Below are 23,632 nucleotides of genomic sequence, written 5' to 3' on the forward strand. Positions count from 1 at the left end.
GTCCAGTGGGTCCCCGACCTTATCCAGTGGTCATTTCCCCAGTGCCAGAATGTAAAATTGGCAGAGACATATTTAGTAGCTGGAAGATCCCCTACGCTACCTCCCTGATTGGTAGGGTGAAGGCTATTATGGTGGGAAAGTACAAATGGAAGGCATTAGAGCTTCCTCTACCTAGAAAAATAATAAATCAAAACCAATATCACATCACTGGAGGGATTGCAATGATTAGTGCCACAATCAAGGATTTGAAGAACGCAGGGGTAGTGATTCCCACCACATCCCTATCCAATTCTCCCATTTGGCCTGTGCAGAAGACAGATGGATCTTTGCGAATGACAATGGATTATTGTAAGCTTAACCAAGTGGTTACTCCAATTGCAACTACTATACCAGATATGGTTTCATTGCTTGAGCAAATTAACACATCTCCTGGTATCTGGTATGTAGCCATTGACTTGGCCCAATGTCCTGTCCATAAGGCCCGACAGAAACAATTTGCCTTCAGCAATACACTTATACTGTCCTACCTCAGGGGTATATTAACTCTCTGACTTTATGTCATAATCTTATTCGGAGTGACCTTGTTCTCTGTTCACTTGCGCAAGATAACACATTGGTCGATTACATTGATGACATTATGAGGATTGAATCTAGTGAGCAAGAAATAAACACACTAGACTTATTGGTGAGATATTTCATGCCAGAGGATGGGAAATAACTCCACCTAAAATTCAGGGAACTTCTACCTCAGTAAAATTTCTAGGGGTCCAGTGGTGTGGGGCCTGTCGAGATATTCCTTCTAAGGTAAAGGATAAATTGCTGCATTTGGCCCCTCCTATAACCAAGAAAGAGGCAAAACACCTAGTGGACCTGTTTGGATTTTGGAAGCAACACATTCTCCATTTGGGTGTGTTACGCCAGCCCATTTATCCACTGACCCAAAAGACTGCCAGTTTTGAGTGTTGCTCAGAACAGAAGCTTGTACAACAGGTCCAGGCTGTTTGGCAGACTGCTCTGCCGCTTGGGCCATATGACCTAGCAGATCCAATGGTGCTTGAGGTATCAGTGGCAGATAAAGATGCTGTTTGGTGTTTTTGGCAAGTACCCATAGGTTAAGCACGGAAGAGGACTCTAGGATTTTGGAGCAAGACCCTGCAATCTTCTGCAGATAACTACTCTCCTTTCAAGAGACAGCACTTGGCCTGTTACTGGGCTTTGGTGGAAATTGAACATTTGACTATGGGTCATCATGTCACCATGCTAGGTGAACGGCCTATCTAGCTGATGCATCTAGCCATAAAGTGGGTCATGCACAGTAGCATTCTATCATCAGTAGAAACAGTATACACACGATTGGGCTTGAGCAGGCCCTAAAGGCAAAAGTATGTTACATGAGGAAGTGGCTCAAATGCCCACGGTCTCCACTCCTGCCACCCTGCCTTTTCTTCCCCAACCTGAATCAGTGGCCTCATGGGGAGTTCCCTATGATCAGCTGACAGAGGAAGAGAAGACTAGAGCCTGGTTCACAGATGTTTCTGCATGATATGCAGGTACCACCAGAAAGTAGAGAGCTGTAGCACTACAGTCCTTTTCTAGGACATCCCTGAAAGACAGCAGTGAAGGGAAATCTTCCCAGTGGGCAGAACTTCGAGCAGCGCACCTGGTTGTGCACTTTGCATGGAAGGAGAAATGGCCAGATGTGCAATTAAATACTGATTCATGGGCTGTAGCCAATGGTTTGGTTGGATGGTCAGAGACTTGGAAGAAGCATGAGAAAAATTGGTGACAAAGGAATTTGGGGAAGAGCTATATGGTTGAACCTCTCTGCGTGGTCAAAAACTGTAAAGCTATTTCTATCCCATGTGAGTGCTCATCAATGGGTGACATTGGCAGAGGAGGATTTTAGCAATCAAGTGGATAGGATGACCTGTTCTGAGGACACTGCTCAGCCTTTTTCCAGCCACCTCTGTCATCGCCCAATGGACCCAGGAACAAAGTGCCCATGGTGGCAGGGATGGAGGTTATGTACGGGCTCAGCAACATGGACTTCTACTCACTAAGGTTGACCTGGCTACAGCCACTGCTGAGTGCCCAATTTGTCAGCAGCAGACCAACACCGAGCCCTCAATATGGCACTATTCCTCTGGGCAATCAGCCAGCTACCTGGTGGCAGATTGAGTATATTGACCCTCTTCCATCATGGAAAGGACAGAAGTTTGTCCTCACTGGAATATACCCTCATTTCAGATATGGGTTTGCCTATCCTGCATGCAATGCTTCTGCCAAGACTACAATTCATGGACTCATGGAATGCCTTATCCACCATCATGGTATTCCGCACAGCATTGCCTCTGACCAAGGCACTTACTTGACAGCTAAAGAAGTGCATCAATGTGCTCATGCTGGTGGAATTCACTGGTCTTACAATGTTCCCCATCATCCTGAAGCAGGTGGATTGATAGAACAGTGGTTTGGCCGGGTGCGGTGGCTCAAGCCTGTAATCCCAGCACTTTGGGAGGCCGAGACGGGTGGATCACAAGGTCAGGAGATCGAGACCATCCTGGCTAACACGGCGAAACCCCGTCTCTACTAAAAACACAAAAAATTAGCCGGGCGAGGTGGCGGCGCCTGTGGTCCCAGCTACTCGGGAGGCTGAGGCAGGAGAATGGCGGGAACCCGGGAGGCGGAGCTTGCAGTGAGCTGAGATCTGGCCACTGCACTCCAGCCTGGGCGACAGAGCGAGACTCCGTCTAAAAAAAAAAAAAAAAAAAAAAGAACAGTGGAATGGCCTTTTGAAGTCACAATTACAACACCAACTAGGTGACAATACTTTGCAAGTCTGGAGCAAAATTCTCCAGAAGGCCATGTATGCTCTGAATCAGCATCCAGTGTATGGTACTGTTTCTCTCAAAGCCAGGATTCACAGGTCAAGGAATCAAGGGGTGGAAGTGGAAGTGGCACCCCTCACCATCACCCCTAGTGATCCACTAACAAAGTGTTTGCTTCCCGTTCCCACAACAGGGATGCTGAGAGGGAGGAACGCTGCTACCAGGAGACAAAACAATTCCATTAAACTTGAAGTTAAGATTGCCACATGGACATTTTGGGTTTCTCCTATCTTTAAGTCAGTAGGCTAAGAAGGGAGTTACAGTGTTGGCTGGGGTGATTGACCTGGACTATCAAAATGAAATCAGTCTACTACTCCACAATGGAGGTAAGGAAGAGTATGCATGGAACACAGGAGATCCATTGGAATCATCTCTTAATGTTACCATGCCCTGTGATTAAGGTCATTGGAAAACTACAACAGCCCAGTCCTGGCAGAACTACACGTGACCTAGACCCTTCAGGAATGACGGTTTGGGTCACTCCACCAGTAACAAACAAACAAACAACAACAACAACAACAACAACAACAAAACATGACCTGCTAAGGTGCTTGCTGAAGGCAAAGGGAACACAGAATGGGTAGTAGAAGAAGGTAGTCATCAATACCAGCTATGACCACTTGACTAGCTGCAGAAGTGAGGACTGTAACTGTCATGAGTATTTCCTCCTTGTTTATTAAAACCATGTTTGTGTATATATATACACTTGTACTAAGAAATATCTTAATTTTATTTTCTTTTTTCCTTTATCATGTGACATAAGATTTACAGACTTCATGTCAGTATTTAAGTATTGTTAACATTATGTAATAGTATTCAGTTTGGGGATTTGTGTGTTTCTGGTTCTATGAAGAATAGTTGTATTATATTAGATGTAATTGTGACCTTATTATTGTCTTTATTTGAAGATTATACATAATCTCAGGAGATATGTATTGGTTCAAGTTGACAAGGGGTAAACTTGTGATGGTTAATATGAGTGTCAACTTGATTAGACTGAAAGATGCAAGGTATTGGTCCTGGGTGTGTCTGTGAGGGTGTTGCTAAAGGAGATTAATATTTGAGTCGGTGGGCTGGAAAAGGCAGACCCACCCTTAATCTGGGTAGGCACCATCAATCAGCTGCCAGCCTGATTAGAATACAAAGCAGACAGAAAAATATGAAAAGACTACATGGCCTAGCCTCCCAACCTACATCTTTCTCCTGTGCTGGATGCTTCCTGCCCTCAAACATCAGACTCCAAGTTCTTCAGTTTTGAGACTTGGACTGACTCTCCTTGCTCTTCAGCTTGCAGAGGGCCTATTGTGGGACCTTGTAATCGTGTGAGTTAATATCTAATAACATACACACACACACACACACACACACACATTTCTTACAATAAAACATTTATTTAGACACATTTATTAAACATTTATTTAGAAACATTTATTAGAATACAGTAAAAGAGTATCTTACAGCAAAACATTTGTTTCATTTTACTTTAATTTTGAGGAAGGACATTGCTGTGTCTATCAACACTTCCAACATTATTTCCTTTCATCTTCAAGTCTTCAAAGACAAATTCCCCTTCCAAATTGCCTCTCCCAACCCAGTGCAAAAGTTGCTACCACTCATACATGTTTTATATAGTTTCCAACTCATGGAAAAACTCTGATTTTCCTGGTGTAATTGCATCTGTGTTCTGAGACTGCTAGGATACTATTTTACTGGTGCTTCTGAAGTTTCTATTTGGACTTTGGAGTTTTTTCAGCTGATTTCAATTGTTTATGTCCCCTATCTATAAATCAATTTAAGTTTTATTGTCTCCTGACTCCCAGTTATACTGTATTATGCTTTTATTTAGTATCCTCATCTCTCTTTACACTTTCCTGTGGATGTCTGTAATGACTTGGAATTCAGTATCTAATGGGAACCAAGGAGTCCCAAAATATGACTTCATAGCAAGCTATCACATTTCTTCTCCTGTTTAAATAATATTTAGAATGAACTCGCTAAAATATGCACTTTTGCACTTCAATATTCTTTCAATTTTCCAGATCAGTATAATTGTATTTTAGATTACATAAGAAACCAGTTTCTTATGGGGTTGCTCTCAGTTACCCAATCTTTACCCTCTCTTAAAGGTACTAATGAGTTATGCCCCAAATTTTTCAGTTATAGTTAATGAATGCACTTTATTCACAGTTTGAATTGGCATTACTTAAGATAAAAAATGTGTAGGGCAGAGGGAATGAAGTTTAAACTGATAATTCTGGGCTTAAGTTTTTGTTCTGGCAACCAATATCTGTTTCCAATTGGATACGTTATTCAACCAATTTATACCTCAGTCTTCTCATCCATGTCAAACATGAAAATTGATAATTTAAAATCAGATGTATGGATTAAGTATGATTCACTTAGAAGTGTTTTATGAAGCTTATGCTTCATAAAAACTAGGAGTTAACAGCAATGAATGAGATATTTTATTAAAATTGTTTTAGAAGGATATTTTTAAATAATTCATGATATTAGTCATTGTCTAAGTTTATTATCTATAGATGGGTTAAAAAATAATTAAATCAAAAAGAAAATGTATTTTTAAGCGAAATTTCCAAGTTGATTTCAGCATGTTAGACTGTGCTAATTCACTTCATATAACTTAATGTTGTAAACATAGCATATATAGCTGAATAATCCTAGGAAAGTCTATAACCAAGTTTCTAACTATCTCTGGAAAGTCATGCATTTAAAGTCTATTGTTGACATAAACACTATTGCTTTGTCTAAGATGCCTTTATTGCAAACCATAAATTAAAAATACTTCTTGAACAATTAACCTTGGACTTCTTCCTAATAGTTTTGCTACCTAATTATCTGTAGTGTTGGTATAGGTATGGTTGGAAGTCTTTAAAGTGAGATTTAAAGGCAGTAGTTTATAATTAAAATGTGTTCTTAATTAATATTAAACACTGAGGAGATCATTCTACTTATTATTTCCAGTTTTCTTCCTATTTGTCTCTACTTAATTTTTTAAATTTTCTTTCTCTGCCTTCTTTTAAAATTATTCTCTGGCTCCGTTTTTCACCCTTCTTCACAAAACATGATTGTGCCTAATAGGATTTGCATTACAGAAAGGAAAAGAGTATTTCAATAATTTTCCCAACACACAGAAAAGTACTGCTTGACTCCTAATCAACTACACTATCCAGGATTCAAGTTATAAAGTTTGAGTTATTAACATATGAGAATCTGATACCACAAAAATAGGCAGGTAATGTTCAAAAAATATATTTTATGAGATAAAATATGATTCAACATTAAAAAATGTGAATGTTAGGGAAGCATTCAGTACCAGTAGAGTTGCCATATCTCATATGCACAGGCTGAATATAGAAAACATGAACAATTCATGGTCCCCTTATGATAAATTACTCAAATCTTGATATTAAAGGTAACTGTTGTAAAATTATTTTTAAAAAGAAGTCAGGAACCAAAATAATTATTAAATGTGTGTGCACGCACACACACATACACTAGTACATCTATTAATTACATAGTATTAGCTTCAAGTTTTTATACAGTAAATATTTTAAAATACTCTAACAATAGATTTTGAGAAATATTTCACAACTGGGTCATGAAAGAAGGCTAGTAATGACAAAAAAAGGGCATAATTGTTTTAAGATAAAATCCTGATGAAATTAACAAATATAAGTTTTTATCATATATAACAATAAGAATGTAATATTTTGTCCCAAAAGACTTACTATAATATTTATTTATCTTAAAGCTGAGACTTTTTGCCTAAAATATTTTGCTCCTCAGAGACACAGTGTTAAACAGTTAAATAATTTGCCACTTTTGGACTTTTTATAAAATATGACCTAAAGAAGAATCAGTAGCTGATGGACTGAGAGGTGATTCCTGTCCTTTCAAGTTGTACATAATTAACAGAACCCAGATTAACATTGTGAAAGTTTCAATTCAGTTGGCATTGCTTCTACTAGTGAACACTGGGAAATACCTCATGTTCTCTCTAGTTTAGAAAAATCAATACGCATTTCCTGAGCAGTATTTTGTTGACATTTTGGGGTCACTGTGCATCACATGATAAGAATTTTTCATTCAGCATAGGGTGCTTTTTCTGTTTTAATGTATCTTACTATATTATATTTTCTTTGGAAGGAATTCTAATTCTAATAAAATATTAGAGTAATGCAATTGTACTAAAATCTCAAAATTCATAATTCATAATTTAGTTTTTATTTAATTATCTTTGAGTCTTTGTTCTAGGGTTATGAAACTTTATAAAGTGTGAAACATTAAATATTTTCTCATGCTTAAGCAATTTTATTAGACATTTAATCATCTTTCAGAATATATTCAATTTCTAGACCCCATCTAGATAGACTAAGCTCACTCCATTACATGAAGTGATCTTAATATCTTGGGGGAAAAAAACATACAATGCAACCATCAGAGGACTCTGTAAGGTGAATCAAAGGAGGGGAACTAGATAAGATGTTTAGGCCTACAAGTATGACCCCAGAAAGAAAGAAATAATTTTTTCCTGTTGAAACAAATTTTCTTTTCCTTTAACACCTATTATACTAGACTTGGCACTGTAGTATCCTCAAAGAAGGAAGAAGTACACATGGGCATAGACAGAAAAACCTGCCCCCTACCATTCCACCCTCAAAAAAAAAAGTTTACTTTTATTAGCTAGAGTTGAGAAGAAAGAGTCCATGTTGGGTGAGATGTCTTCCCTTTCCAATCCAGTTAATGACCAGAAAATGAATGTTTTCTTTCTCCTTTTACCAGCATGGAAGTGATACCTTACCTCTTCATGATCAGGGTGCTATTCTTGTGAGCAGGGTCCTGCCAAAAACTACAAGTGTGGAAAAGAGACAAAACCCAAAATTCAATTCCCACAGGCTCGGTGATGGTGAATCCTGCAGTACAAAATACCAGGGACAGATCAGAGAAGCTAAAGACCCTGTATCCTGCATTCTAGCTACTACAACAAGAAAGACAGAACCTCCGAATCAAAGAGTAGAGACTACTTTTAATTGTATTAAAAGGGATATTTTAAATTCTTTTTTTTTTTTTAATTATTATACTTTAAGTTGTGGCATACACTCGCAGAATGTGCAGGTTTGTTACATAGGTATACACATGCCACGGTGGTTTGCTGCACCCGTCATCTACATTAGATATTCCTCCTAATGCTATCCCTCCCCTAACCCCTACCCTCTGACAGACCCTGGTGTGTGATGCTCCCCTCCCTGTGTCGATATGATCTCATTTTCAACTCCCACTTATGAGTGAGAACATGTGGTGTTTGGTTTTCTGTTTCTCTGTTAGTTTGCTGAGAATGATGGTTTCCAGCTTCATCCATGTCCCTGCCAAGGACATGAACTGATCCTTTTCATGGCTGCATAGTATTCCATGGTGTATATGTGCCACATTTTCTTTATCCAGTCTACCACTGATGGGCCTTTGGGTTGGTTCCATGTCTTCGCTATTGTGAACAGTGCTGCAATCAACATGTGTGCGCATGTGTCTTTATAGTAGAATGATTTATAATCCTTTGGGTATATACCCAGTAATGGGATTGCTGGGTCAAATCATATTTCTAATTCTAGATCCTTGAGGAATTGCCACATTCTCTTCCACAATGGTTGAATTAATTTGCACTCCCACCAATAGTGTAAAAGTGTTCCTATTTCTCTACATTCTTTCCAGTATCTGTTGTTTCTTTACTTTTTTTTTTTTTTTTTTTTTTTTTTTTGAGGTAGAGTCTCACTCTGTCTTCCAGGCTGGAGTGCAGTGGGGCAATCTTTGCTCACTGCAAGCTCTGCCTCCCAGATTCACACCATTCTCCTGCCTCAGCCTTCTGAGTAGCTGGGACTACAGGTGCCCGCCACCATGCCCGGCTAATTTTTTTTGTATTTTTTTAGTAGAGATGGAGTTTCACCATGTTAGCCAGGGTGGTCCCGATCTCCCGACCTCTTGTTCCACCCGCCTCAGCCTCCTAAAGTGCTGGGATTACAGGCGTGAGCCACCATGCCCATCCTGTTTCTTTACTTCTTAATGATTGCCATTCTAACTGGTGTGAGATAGTATCTCATTGTGGTTTTGATTTGCATTTCTATAATGACCAGTGATGAAGAGCTTTTTTTCATATAGTTTTTGGCCACACAAATTTCTTCTTTTGAGAAGTGTCTGTTCATATCCTTTACCCAGTTTTTGATGGTTGTTGTTTTGTAAATTTGTTTGAGTTCTTTTATGAAATCCTGGGATTCCTAACAAGCTGCACGTATGACTAGAATAAGTGGCACAAAAATTTTGAACACTAAACTACATTATAGACAACTGTCTAGTTTCAGACTATCTGGTACATGGAGCACAAGTTGGATGGGGCAGAATAGCACAGCAAAGGGTCAAAACATTACATTAGAAACAGCCTACAGAAACTGGTCCAGCATGTACAGTCCACACATCAATGGATTGCCTGTCTGCTGGAACAAAAAGTTAAACAGTCTCTAAAATACTTAAATGGTATTTAAAAATTCATACATTTTATGCAATATCTGCAAAAATATTCCAAAATTCTTTGCCATACTAAGAACCAGGGATACTCTCTAGGAAATAGAAAATCAACAGAAACATCCTCTAATTTTACGATTTCTTATCAGTTATTTGAGTTATTTGAAATTATAAAATATTAATTCAAATTTGATTATGTAAAACTTGTCAAGTATTTTATAGTTCCTCAAGCTACTATGAATAGAATGTACACATAAATAAATAGCTAAAACTTCAATAGATAAGAGAGAATTTTGAAAATATTTAAATAATACAAAAGAAAGCAGACAGGGAGAAGTGGAAGAATGAAAAATAGATGGGGCAAAAAATAAACTAATGTTCAAATGCAGACCTAAAATAATGATAAGAATGATTAAATATAAATGTTCACAATATATCAGTTAAAGATATAGTATGTATGAAAGTGTTATAAAGCTATATATTGTATAAAAGCTACTTGAAACATATGATGTAGACAGCATACAAACAAAAAGATAAAAATATACATCATGAAAGCATTATCATAAAGCTTCAATGGCTATAGCACTGTCAGACAATACATTCTAGAATAATAAAAATAAAAAAGGTGAAAGATTATTTAAACATTTTGTGTGTAGCACGTATATGAAGACACATTATGTTTATGGATTAGAAGATATAATGTAATTAATATGTCAATTCCCCCTAAGATGATCTATAAATTTAAAACAATCCCATTCAAAATTCCAGAAGGAATCTTTGTAGATATAGACAAGTTTATTAACAAACTTGGAGAGATAAAGAAACAAGAACAGCCAAAACAATTTTGAAAAAAAAAAAAGACATAAAGGACTCATATAACACAATCTAAGACTTAGCTATAAAAAATAGTCAAGACACATTGTTATGTCTGGCAAAGATTTCATGACGAAGTGGTGAAAAGCAATTGAAAAAAAACTAAAAATTTACAAATATGACCTAATTAAACTAAAGAGTTTCAGCACAGCAAAGTAAACTATCAACAGAGTAAACAGACAACATACAGAATGGGAGAAAATTTTTTCAAACAATGCGTCTGACAAAGGTTTAATATCCACCACCTATAAGGAACTTAAATAAATATTGCATATGGAAATTATCTCAAAAGAGAGTAAAAATATAGAACATCTTCCTAAGTTTGGTTAAAGCAAAAATTTCTTACATATGATGCCCGAAGTGCAATTTAAAAATTAAACATCATCAAAATTAAGAGTTTTTGTTCCATGAAAGTCATAGTTAAAAGAGTAAGAACACAAGCTACAGACAGGGAGAACATATTTATAAATTACATATCAAACAGCTTATATCCCGAGTATATAAAGAAATTGAATTGATAGAAAATAATGTCACCTGGAAAATAACAATGTAAGAGCTACATGTCTCCTACATTTTAACTGCTACATTCTGTCCACTGCTTAGAAACGATTGGCTTTAGTTATTAACACTTGAAGGAAGAATGTCCCTCAATGTTTAGATGTCCTATCATGAGATTGAGATTCAAAGGTTGATTTTATACAAGACAGAGAAAGAAAGAAGGACCACGGGCCTAGGAAAAGTTATTGTTAGATTGGCAGAGCACGTCTCGGTGGTAGGAGAGACTCATCAGCAACAGTAAGTGACCTACAAAGGTGGATGCAGTCTCTCATCTGGATTAAGAAGAACGATTGGAATCATGGTCCAAATAACATGCCCAGTATAGTATTATGACTGGGTTAATAAGAATTCTTAAAAATAATCTCACAAAAAATTTATGGAGATTTAATCTAATGGAACTGAGCATCGGGAAAAGAGCATAAACTTGAGTTAAAGGGTAGAACCCTCATATTTCTTCAGAGAACTTTGAATAATAATTATGAGCTATATCTAGCTAAGGCATTTACTCAACCAATCACTATGTTGGTCATTTATTGAAGCCATTTGAATAAATGGCCAAAGTGAAGAAAGAAGAAATCTTATTTAAGAACATTAATCACAGGATCACCTGAATCAATTTGATTATAAAGATGACACCCACCTATCAATTTGTGGAAGTGAATTGGAGGTGGTTGTGTTTCTTTAGGTATTATTCATTTCCTATTCACATTGATTCTAAAAATGACAGGACTGGTGGATGGGGAGCGTACTCGGCTATGGTTTAAGTTTGCTGCTAAAGAAAGAACAAGGGGAAATGAAGCAGGATTTACAAAATGTTTGACTACTGAATGACACCTGCCTTCTCTTGATCTAATTATGCAATTATAGTTATTCCACACAAATTCTACTTTCTTAACGTCTTACTTTTTTTCCATTTTTAAAGTACATATTAAGTCATCAGGAATAATAAATGATATGAAGAAATCTATTTAGCAGGAAGTAAAAATGCATAATCTTAGTACTGAAAAAGTATATAACACTATTACTTAATTGCATTTATAAATGTGACATTTATGGATTATAAGAAAAAGAAGTAAATGCAGCACATTTATTTTATCTGCTTAAGTTTTATTCTAGTGCATGAGTAGTTTTTGATAAGTTACCTTTATTTTTATTTTCCCCTAGAATAAAACTTATTTGTAGTCTACTCTAGTTGTGATACTTTTGGTATTTCCTATCATTATGCATACACTGAATAAAATGCATGTTTCTAGAACTCAGATTTTGCATTACAATAGTCGTTAGCTAGTAAAACATATTTTATTTCTGCATCATTGTATGTTTGTCAATTTTACAACATCCACTCAGACATTTAGCAATTATTTTGATAGACATGTATCAAATGTAAACTGTGCATCAAAATTTCACATATATATTACAGAGAAAAATGGTATTTCTATTTAATATTTATGTTCAAAAGGGTACAGAAAATTATATATAATGATAATGTGAAAATAAAATTGAAAAATGGTGTCTTTATGTAAGAACTTGGATGTTTTGATGGCAAATGGCTCATAAAATATAATATCCTTGAAATATATATAATGAATATAGAAATACACACTACTCATACATGATATTTAAAGTTGAGAACTTGTTGTGGCCTGAGCAATCATGTTCTTTATCTCTCCTTCAGGAGTCTGGTGACAGGCTATCATCAAAGAAACTGTAGTGCAAGAACTTGTTAGCTTGGAAGTCGGGTAAACTCTCAAACCCTTCAGAGTTCTTGATAGATTGTTTGACTTTATTTTGTATATGTGACCAGAGAGATGTGCATTTATATTAGATGCTTACTAACCACACCTGTAAATGTCTCTTATTTACCAGCAAACATCCCAGCTTTGTGCATGATGGTGATGATAACAACTTACATTTATAATGCTTGCTATACTTTACAATACTTTACAAGTGTATCCCATTTATTAACACATTCAAACCTTACGATACCCTAAAAATTAGGAATTATTTCTGTGTTGCAGATTAAAACAAACTTATCAATCAAACTTCACATCACCAGTGAAGTTGGATCAGGGATTTGAACCCAAGTAGTTGAGTCTTCAATGTATGCAAACACCCATTTCTATGGTTAGTTTTCCTTCCCAGAGTGGGTCCCTGTGGAAAGGTCAAACTTTTAAACATTTATATTTGTTTTTAGTTGATCATTATAAATTGAGCTGGAAAGTATCAATACACAGAAAATGAAATTGGCAGTAGGTGATGCTATGTACCTCATATTTAACTTGCTAAATCTTAGAGGACAGATATAACACTTTACTTTTTAATTAGTAAGCACTTAAATAGCAAAAAGATTCTAACAAAAAGATGCTGGCCAGCAGCCCGCAATGCAAAGGGGCTCTTCCTTTGTTCCCAGGCAGATCGGCAGGTCGAGAAATAATAGACACACACAAGATAGTGAAAACTGGGTCCAGGGGGATCACTGCCTTCTGGTCCTGTGATGCCGCCAATGTGCTGGATATACCAGCATTTATTATTAAGTTTAGTGAGGGTGGAGGCAGGTTAGTGAGGCATTTAGGGTCGTTTGATTATGAAGTGAGATGGTGACATGGGAATGAAGTAATTCTTTAACATAACATTGGTATGCAGAAGTACAGTATACAGAGATAAGAATTTACAATATAGGGTGTGCATCAGCAATTTCTAACAGAGCCTAAAAACAAAACCACAGTCTACCCATAACCTATGTTTAGTAAGGTACTAATCAGTAGTAATAACAAAAGCTGGTTGCAAACAATCAATAGAAGCAGGACGTGAAACTAGACAACTGGTTAGACCACAAATTCTCAGAATGGAGTATGTCTTAACCCTAAAGACACCTAGAAGAGCCGTGGCAAGATGAGGGCATTTACAGGCCTGTCTCATCCATATGAACAGGTGCCCCTCATGCTTCTGTTTATAGGCTCTCCACAAGGGTCACATTCCATTCTCAGAGCTATGAACATCTGGTTTTCTGGGATAGGAATCTTAGTGATGTGAAACCTCCCTGACTACATGTAACTAAGTATGAAAAGGAGGAGCAAAAAAGGAAAAAAAAAAAAAAATGGAAGGAAGACAGGAAGGAAGACAAGAAGGAAAGAAAAAAAAACAGGAAAGAAGACAGGAAGGAAGGACAGAAGGAAGGGAAGAAAGGTCAATGCTATTCACAGGTAGCAATTGTGAAAAAACTACCGAATAAATTGCAAGTGTAAAATATGATTGTTTTCCCTTACAAAGTATTTCATAGCTTTTCAAAGGAATTTGAAATAGAAGTTCATCTACTTTCACTTAAATATATGCATTAATAGTTAGGAATTCAAAAGAAACTAATAGAAACCCAGTTACTGAATGATGTGTATTTGTGAAAGGCAGCCACTTTAGTTTTTAAAAATAATTTTAAGGAGCTAATTCACACCACTAATAATAGTGGTATACAGTGAAGACAAAAAGTAGTGCAGCGGCAAGACTGCCCATAAACAATTTTGCCGAAGTAGTTATTTTCCATTGTCATAGTTATAAGACTTAGCACTGTGATAATGTATTTGGAAACAGAATTGCCAATCAAAATATATAAAACACATCTACAAATGTACCGTGAATTAGAACTTTAGTGTTGAACATTCTTTTTTTGAGTGGCATAGGTGGTATAGAAGGTTAAAACTTTATTTTAGGGCTCAAGATGTTTAGGAAATGTATCAATTCTTTACCATTTAGCAATAATGAATTTCCACCTTAGGATGACCATAAAAAAAGACGGCAATAGTGTATGATTACGCCATTTAAAAGAAAGTCCTAGGATAGGGAGACTATATCTAAGCACAGCCCATTCCCCTGAATGTTCCCACATCACCTGCCCATACTGTCTAACTTATACTTTTGCTCACACATTCTAACTTTTTCTCTGTCCTAAATCAAACAAATGATGGATGTTCCCCTTCCTGAGTCCAAGTGATCTCATTGTTCAGTTCCCACATCACACACAGGGGCCTGTCATGGGGAGGGGGAAGGGGGGAGGGATTGCATTGGGAGTTATAACTGATGTAAATGACAAGTTGATGGGTGCAGCACACCAACATGGCACAAGTATACATATGTAACAAACCTGCACGTTATGCACATGTACCCTACAACTTAAAGTATAATAATAATAAATAAATTAAAAAAAAAAAAAAAAAGCTGACCATACCAAGTGTTATGAGAATGTGGAGGAACTGGAACTCTCATACACTGCCAGTTGAAATCTAAAATTGTACGACCGCTTTGCAAAACAATGTTTTCGTTACTTAAAAAGCTAAACATATACCTATCATATGGTCCAGTCATTCTACTACTATGTATTTACCAAAGAATAAAAAATATATATGTCCATGTGCTATGGTTTGAATAAAGTTTGTATGTCCCCACCAAAAAAAAAAAAAAAAAAAAAAAAAAAAAAAAAACAAATGATGGAGGTTTTAGGGGAATTGTCTTCTTTCATCAAACAACTATTAAACAGAGCTGGTATTTTCTTTTAAAAAATATTAACAACTGGCATAAAATTGATGGTATAATAAATATTAAATTTTTTAAATAATGTTGCAGGATGAAAAACTCATAGAAACAAAATGAGAACTAGACAAATCTACGATTATTGTTTGAGCCATCCTATTTCGGTAATAGATATAGCAAACAGAAAATCAGTTAGGACACAGAGGTCTGAATAATATTAATCAAATCGATTTAATTAATGATAGAATACTACTACTAGAAGCAACAAATACACATTCTTCTCCAGTACAAAGAGTTCCCACCCAGTTTCTCCTATTGTTAACATCTCACATTACCACAGTACAGTTGCCATGACTAAGAAACGAACTTTGGTATATTAATACTAACTAAACTTCTCATTTGGTTCAAATTTCACAAGATTTTCTACTAATGTACGTTTTCTGTTCCAGAATCTTATCCAAGACATTACATTGCATTTAGTTGTCACATCTCCTTAGTCTCTACTGGTGTGTAGACATTTTCCTATTTTCTTGTTTTTTGTTCCCTTGGCAGTTTTGAGAAGTACTTGTCTGCTATTTTATAGAAGGTGCCTCATTTGTTTTGTTGTTGTTATTTTACATTTATGGGTTTTTGAAAGAGCAAAAGTGAAGTATCCTTTCTACCACATCATATTGGGGCTACATGCTATGAACATGACGTATCACTAAGGATGTTTACCTTGTTCACCTGGCCAAGGTAGTATTTGTCAATTTCCTCCATGGTAAGGTTTCATTTTTGCCATACTCTACTTTTTGAAAATAAGTCACTAATTGTCCATAGTCAAGGGAGAATGGGAGGTGGATGATTAAGCTTCACCTCATGAAGGGGAAAAAATCATATATTATTTAGATTATCCTTTAAAAAATGTTTAATTCCCTATTTAGTCATTTTAAATTACATCAGTATCAACTATAGGATATTCATTTTTTGCTCTGGTTTACAATTTCATATTGTGTATAAATAGTCTATATTAATAATAATAATTAAGAAAGTAATAACATTTATTTAGTGGTCTTTAATTTTGATTGAGAGACATCAAGCTTTCATCAAACTTGCTCATTTGTTGTTGCTTTCTGGCCAATTAAATGACTTAGTAGAGTGACTATTTTTATTTAAACAGGAATTTCATGTATAAATATATAATTTATCATACACTGTCTTCCCATCTTTCTCCTATTTCTGAAGTTTTTCATCTTTTTTATTGGCTAGGTAAATCTTTAGAAATGGGAATACTATTAAACATTGGTGACAATATCATTATTATTACAAAGGAGAACATATCTTTTTCATGCTATTACAAAAGGGACACATGAACTTAACATTTTTTGGTACATCTTGTTTCAACTTAAAACACTTCTGGGAAAAATAACATATGTTGTTAATTGCCAAGTATCTGGTACATATGCAGTCATTCTCTCATAGCTACAACAGTGATTATGCACAAAAATGTGTTTCAACATGTATCCTCAAAGTTCCTTTAATATTTACATATTCACTGTACTTAATGCTAGATTTCATTATGGTTGGGAAACTTGATTGTCAGGATAGGAGGGTAGGTGAAAATGTTCATAGCTGAATCCTCAAGGGAGGTTGGGAGGTGGATAAGGTAGTGAAATATATCCAACACGACATCTAAATACAGAAAACACCCACTGTTTCTATCCAAATACCTTAAAATCAATGGAAGAGAAAAACAAAGAACAATAAAATAAATATAGAAATTTATTTTAATTTAACTTAAAATCTAATAAAATACCTAAAAAACTCAAGACAGTTGTCTGAAGTTTCATATCTTAAGTGAATCAAATCAGGTAAAAAATTAATCAGATGCATATTACTACTTGTTTTGTGATTGAATAAAATACAAATGTTATCATCAAGTGGAAAACAAATGCAAATATTATGAATTTCATCTCCTTATGAGAACTACCAGAATGACTTCAATAATGCTTCTTGATAATTTTATTTGAGTTGGAAATAAAATATATAAAGAATATGGTATTGCTTTTACCTAAAATATTTCAGAAATATATACATTAAAGTGAACAATCCTCACATTCATTCCTCAATATAATTCATCAAATGCATTTATTTATTTGTTGTTCAGAGTTTATTTTAATTTATAATTTGCAGCCAGAATGATTAGTCTAGGTATACGGAAGAACTTTGCTGACTAAAAAATAATTGAACCTTCTCTTTTACGGGGAAACTAAAGAATGAAATATTTCAGGCTAGGCAGCTTTAGGTGTGATCCTGTTTGAGGAGAAATTCCATCCCTCTAGGCGCCTTCTAGCTCCAGTATTCTGTAACTCTGGTTCTCAGCTGAGAATAATTTGTACCCTACACATTGCAACATCTGAAGACATTTTTTTTTTCCAACTTTTAAGTTCCGGGTTACATGTGCATGTGCTTGTATTAAGGTAATTGTGTGTCATGGTGGTTTGATGCACACATCAACCCATCACCTAGGTATTATGCCCAGCATCCATTAGCTGTTCTTCCTGATGCTGTTGCTCCTAGGACCCCCATCCCCCAAGAGTCCCCAGTGTATGTTGTACCCTGCTGTGTCTATGTGTTCTTATCATTCAGGTCCCACTTATAAGTGAGAACATGCGGTGTTTGTTTTACTGTTAGTTTGCTGAGGATAACGGCTTCCACGTCCATCTACGTCCCTGCGAATGACATGATCTGGTTCCTTTTTATCTCTTACAAATTTGGAAGGATCTAGGGAAGTGATACTGGCATCTAGTGAGGAGAGGCCAAGGATGCTGCTAAACATTCTACAGTGCACAGGATTATCCGTCTCAGTGAAGCATCACCTTCAAAATGTTAACAGTACTGCTGCTGAGAAACACTGCTGTAACTACATAAATGGGACTGGAATTGGGAGAGCCGCATTCCAGTATGATTTTGCTGCTATCGAGAGCCCTCTGACTTCCAGCAGGTCATTTGCCAGAATTTCATGTAAACACTCATTTTCAGGGGCTTGTGTGTTACAGTATACTAGAATGTGAGTTAAACAGAGTTGGAATGTAATAATAGCACTATGCTTTCTTCATGTGATGTAGACTGGCCACTTTTATTTTTTAAATTTGAATTAAGATATCATTGGGAGTTATACCTGATGTAAATGACGAGTTGATGGGTGCTGACGAGTTGATGGGTGCAGCACAGCAATATGGCACAAGTATACATATGTAACAAACCTGTACATTGTGCACATGTACCCTAGTATAAAATTAAAGTATAATAATAATAATAAATAAATTTTTTAAAAAAGATATCAGTCCTGGCTACCACGGTGAAACCCTGTCTCTACTAAAAATACAAAAAAATTTAGCCGGGTACGGTGGCCGGCGCCTGTAGTTCCAGCTACTAGGGAGGCTGAGGCAGGAGAATGCCGCAAACCCGGGAGGCGGAGCGTGCAGTGAGCCGAGATCGCGCCACTGCACTCTAGCCTGGGCGACAGAGATAGACTCCGTCTCAAAAAAAAAAAAAATTAAAAAACTAAAAAATAAATAAATAAAAAAAGATATTAAACTGCTCATTTGTTAATTTTTGTGGAAGTTCTGAATACTTTTTTTATATGAATGTTTAGGAAATTTCTGCTGACATTCTTCCAGTTGCCCTATTGCTTACCATTTCTTTGTAGGTATTCCAGATCCTGTTAATGTGATTGCATTTACATTGGGGAAAGGCGGGTGCACACACAAAAAATAAATTATACTTGTCATTTATGAATTCATTATTATAATAACAGTAGATCATTAGCTCATTTTAATTCAGTTTCTCAATATGAACTAAGAACACACTCTGTATGATTTCTACTTTTTAAAATATGTTAACGTATATTTTATGATCCAGAATGTGGTTTATCTTGGTAAATGTTTCATGAGAGCTTGAGGAAAATATGGAATCTGCATTTTTGGATGAAGTATTATGTAGATAGATGTCCACTAGATCCTGTTGATTGGTGGTGCTGTTCAGTTCAACCACATCTTTATTGTTTTTCTGCCTCATGGATGTCAATTACTAATAAAGAGGTGTTGAAGTCTCCAGCTGTAATAATGGATGCATCCATTTCTTCTTGCATCTCTGTTTTGTCTTACGTATTTAGATGCTTTATTATTAGTTGTGTCTTCTCTTTGTCATGTCTTCATGAGAATTGTTATGTCTTCTCTTTGATCCTCCATCATTGTCCCCAAATCCTTATGTAATACTCTTATTTATCCCTAGTAATTTTTCTTACTCTGAAGTCTGCCTTGTCTGAAATTATTATAGCTACTCCGGCTTTCTTTCAGTTGTATTAGCATGATGTATCACATCCTTTCATTTAATATATCATGTCTTAATATTTAAAGTGGGTTGTTTTTAGATAATATATCATGGAATCATGTTCTAAGACAAAACATTCAGACAATTTCTGTCATTTATTTGTTATATTTAGACCATTTGTGTTTAAAGTGATTATTGACATACTTGGATTAATATCTACCAAATTTTTAGTGTCTTCTGCTTACTACTCTTGATTTTGTTTTTCTTTTATTATTTTTCTGTTTTTTATTGTTTTAATTGAGTATTTTGTATGATTTAATTGAAAAAATCTTTTAATTGTGCCATTGAGTTTGTAGGATATATTCACAACTAATACAAGTTATCCTTTTAATAACACTGTATCACTCCTCAGGTAGTGCAAGTCCCTTAGAACAGAGTATTCCCAGTTCCTCCCTCCCATCCTCTACAACATCACTCTCATTCATTTTGTTTATCTGTAAACCAAAATTATTTAATATGCTTTTACGTAATTCTTATCTTTCCTTCTGTATAAGCACAAGTTCCCCATTCCCCCTTTCACTTCCCCAGCATCCATCAGGATTTGTTTTTTCTTTCTGTTTTGTGTGGTTTGAACATGATATGCTAGGTGTCAATGTTTTAGTATGTATTCTGCTTGTTGTTCTTTGGGCTTTCTGTGTCTGTGGTTTGGTACCTATCATTAAATTCAGAAAATTCTGTCATTTTTGCAGCAAATAGTTCTGTTTTCTTCTTCTCTTTCCTCTCTCTCTGGTAGTCTCATTATGAATGTTATACCTTTTGTAGTTGTCCCACATTTCTAGGTTATTCTGTTCTAATTTTCTTTTCTATTTTCTCTTTGCATTTCAATTTCAAAAGTTTCTATTGACATATCCTTAAGCTCACAATACACAATGTTGTTTATGTCCAATCTATTAACCCACTCAAGACATTCTTCTTTTCAGTAATGTTTTTCATTTCTAGTGTTTTATTTTAACTCTTTCTTAGTGTTTTCATCTCTCTGCTTAATTGTCCATTTGTTACTGCACTGTCTACTTACATTGTAGTGTGTTTATTCTTTGCTGTGGGTGTCAGAGTTTGACAATTTTTTCGTGTCTGCTTATGTGACCCTTGTTGCCTTTTTGTCTCCCTAGAGACATCTCATATAACATTAAGAATTCACAGTTCTTTCAGTTGTATGTTTTTTTGTTATACAGGACACTGATTGGTGTGGTGGTAAGTTGTGTAGAGGAAAAGAAGCATTCTTTAGTCCTTTAATTGGGTCTCAGTCTTTTAGTGCACTATGACCTTCACAAATGCTTCTCATGGAATATAGATAGGAAAGATGGAGCTGGAGTTAGATTACCCTTGGTTAGTTCATCTCTGGTAAAACCCCAGTCAGTTAGGTTCTGGTAAAATAGATTTCTTTAGGGTAGATATTCTTAATGAAAATTGAATGCTTTGGTCAAAGGTTAATAATAACGACTTTTCTCCTCCTTCTGCAAGCAGATTTTTCTCCAGTCTTCATTGTGAGAGCCTGGTAGTGCTCTAAAGGCAAAACTCATAAAAGTCTGATCACCTCTAAGATTAAACACCCAGAGTTTAAACTTAGGATATTCACACTGAGTTTTCATCATTTTGTCATTTACAGTTAAGGTTTTGCTACCCCAGTATTGGTTGAAATGGAGTATTTTTTTTCCTCTTAGGCTTCTACTTAAGTAAGCTAGAATTCTCCATATCCAACTATTTCTTCAAGTTTGGGAGCAGTGGGTTTCCCTGTGACCTCAGTTCTCTCAGGTATCAACAAAGAGCTGTTGATTTTCACTTCGTTCAGGTTTTTCTTGTTATACGCACAGGAGTGAAGACTACCGAAGTCCATTCATGCCAGATTAGAAAATGGAAGTCTGAAAAATTATTTTATTCAAATTTTGTTTTTCAGTCCTGAAAAACAGTTGTTTCATTAGATCATTAACTATTTCATTAATCATCAAAGATAGTTAACAGTGAAATTTTAACTGACACAAAAATTAAAGTAATATAGTTACTAATGTGATACAATGTAATAACACCTCGTTTTAAATATTTCGAAGGAAATATTTTAATCTTGGTTATGTTTATTTTTCCATTAAAGTATCATTACTTTAGGAAATAATGGTCATAATGACTAGCAGGGTTATTTTGGTGTAAAAAATTTTGTTGCATAAAGTGAGTAAAACAGTTTTTAGTTAGCCAAATAAGCAAACACTCTAAAAATGAGAAGTGTGTGTGTAGTTTTAAGTTACTGGCCCCCGAAATTAAAGTACAGCTAAACTCACTTGATGACATCCCATGCCAGACAGTGACTTCGAGGAAATTCACAGTTGATGATATTTATATTTGTAGTCAGGATGAAAGACCTTCACAGTAAACAGGTTTAAAAAATCAAGCACTGCATTATGGAAGCTAAGTCTAGTTTCATTCCCTCTACACTTTTTTCCTATATGTTACTATTTTTTTTTGTCATGGCTAGAAACCTGATCATATTTTTTTTGTCATGTTTGTCTGTATCCTATGATTTCTGTACTATCAATTTCCCTCTTCTCTTTCAAATGCTTTGTAGAACAGTGACATATTAAATAAAATGACAGATAGTTACTGACTAATGTGACCTAAGATATCTTATTTTATTTCAGAATTTCTCTCTTCTAATACTTACGAGTAGTGATTTGTTAATTTTAAAGGATAAAAGTTTAAATTTTTAAATGAAGAAATATTTGAGACCATTCCACCTCATTAAAGGGCTAAAATCACTTTTGAGTGTCACAGACACAAGATGCATAAATAAAGTCATTATTTTTTTAATTCGTTAAATAAACATTCATCAAATAACATAGTAGAAGCTCTCTTATGGAAACTCAAGTATAACGGTGAAAATTTTACCTTTGCCTTTATGGAGATTAACTTTCATACAAATAGTTAGACTTAATTTATTCCATAAATATGACTAATCGGATTTATTACAAATCTGAGTCAGAGCAGCTTATTTAAATAAATCAACATGAAAAGGCCCTAGACAACTTAGTAAAAGATAAATTTTAATTACAATGATATGGTAACACATTGCAGACTTTTTAAGAAAAACTGAAGAATCTGGTTGAGAAAAAAAGGCACTTGGCAAATTCTAAGAATCTGATCACTCTCAAAAGTGTATTTTAACTAGAGGAATCCACTCCATTCTTTCATCATTTACCTCAAGATTCAATATCTTAGAGCAAACAAATCTTTCAGGCCAAACTTAGATTATACTCTTATCTTTCCACTAGTGAAGAACATTATATCAGGATAGATTACTTCAAAATGAGAGTCAAATTGGGAGAAAAGGCTGGGTATGGTGGCTTATGCCTGTAATTCCAGCAATTTGGGAGCCTGAGGTGAGAGGATAACTTGAGGCCAGGAGTTCAAGACCAGCCTGTCCAACATGGTGAAACCCCCTCTCTACTAAAAATACAAAAAGTAGCTGGGCATCATGGTGGGTGCCTGTAATCCCAGCTACTCGGAAGGCTGAGGCACAAGAATTGCTTGAGCCCCAGGAGGCAGAGGTCGCAGGGAGGTGAGGTCACTCCACTGTACTCCAGCCTGGGCAATAGAGTGAGACTGTCTGAAGAAAAAAAAAAGAAAAAAAAGTGGGAAAGAAGTAATTCCCAAATGGATAGTTGGAAAGTTACAGAAAACCAGAAAGCGTTGGACACACAAGAACATTCAAGACATAATAAAATAGTGTTTAAGTTTATAATTATATAACTGATACTAGTTTGGTACCAAAGTAATCATGGTTTTTGCCAGTACTTTCAATGGCAAAAGCCACGATTACTTTTGCACTGATGTAATAGTTCTTCAGAGACATTTCTGTTTTGACTTTTTGTTCACTCTCTTGGGGAACTTAAGCCATGAAT

The sequence above is a fragment of the Macaca thibetana genome, chromosome 15 (assembly GCF_024542745.1).
Source record: "Macaca thibetana thibetana isolate TM-01 chromosome 15, ASM2454274v1, whole genome shotgun sequence".
Classification (NCBI taxonomy): Eukaryota; Metazoa; Chordata; class Mammalia; order Primates; family Cercopithecidae; genus Macaca; species Macaca thibetana.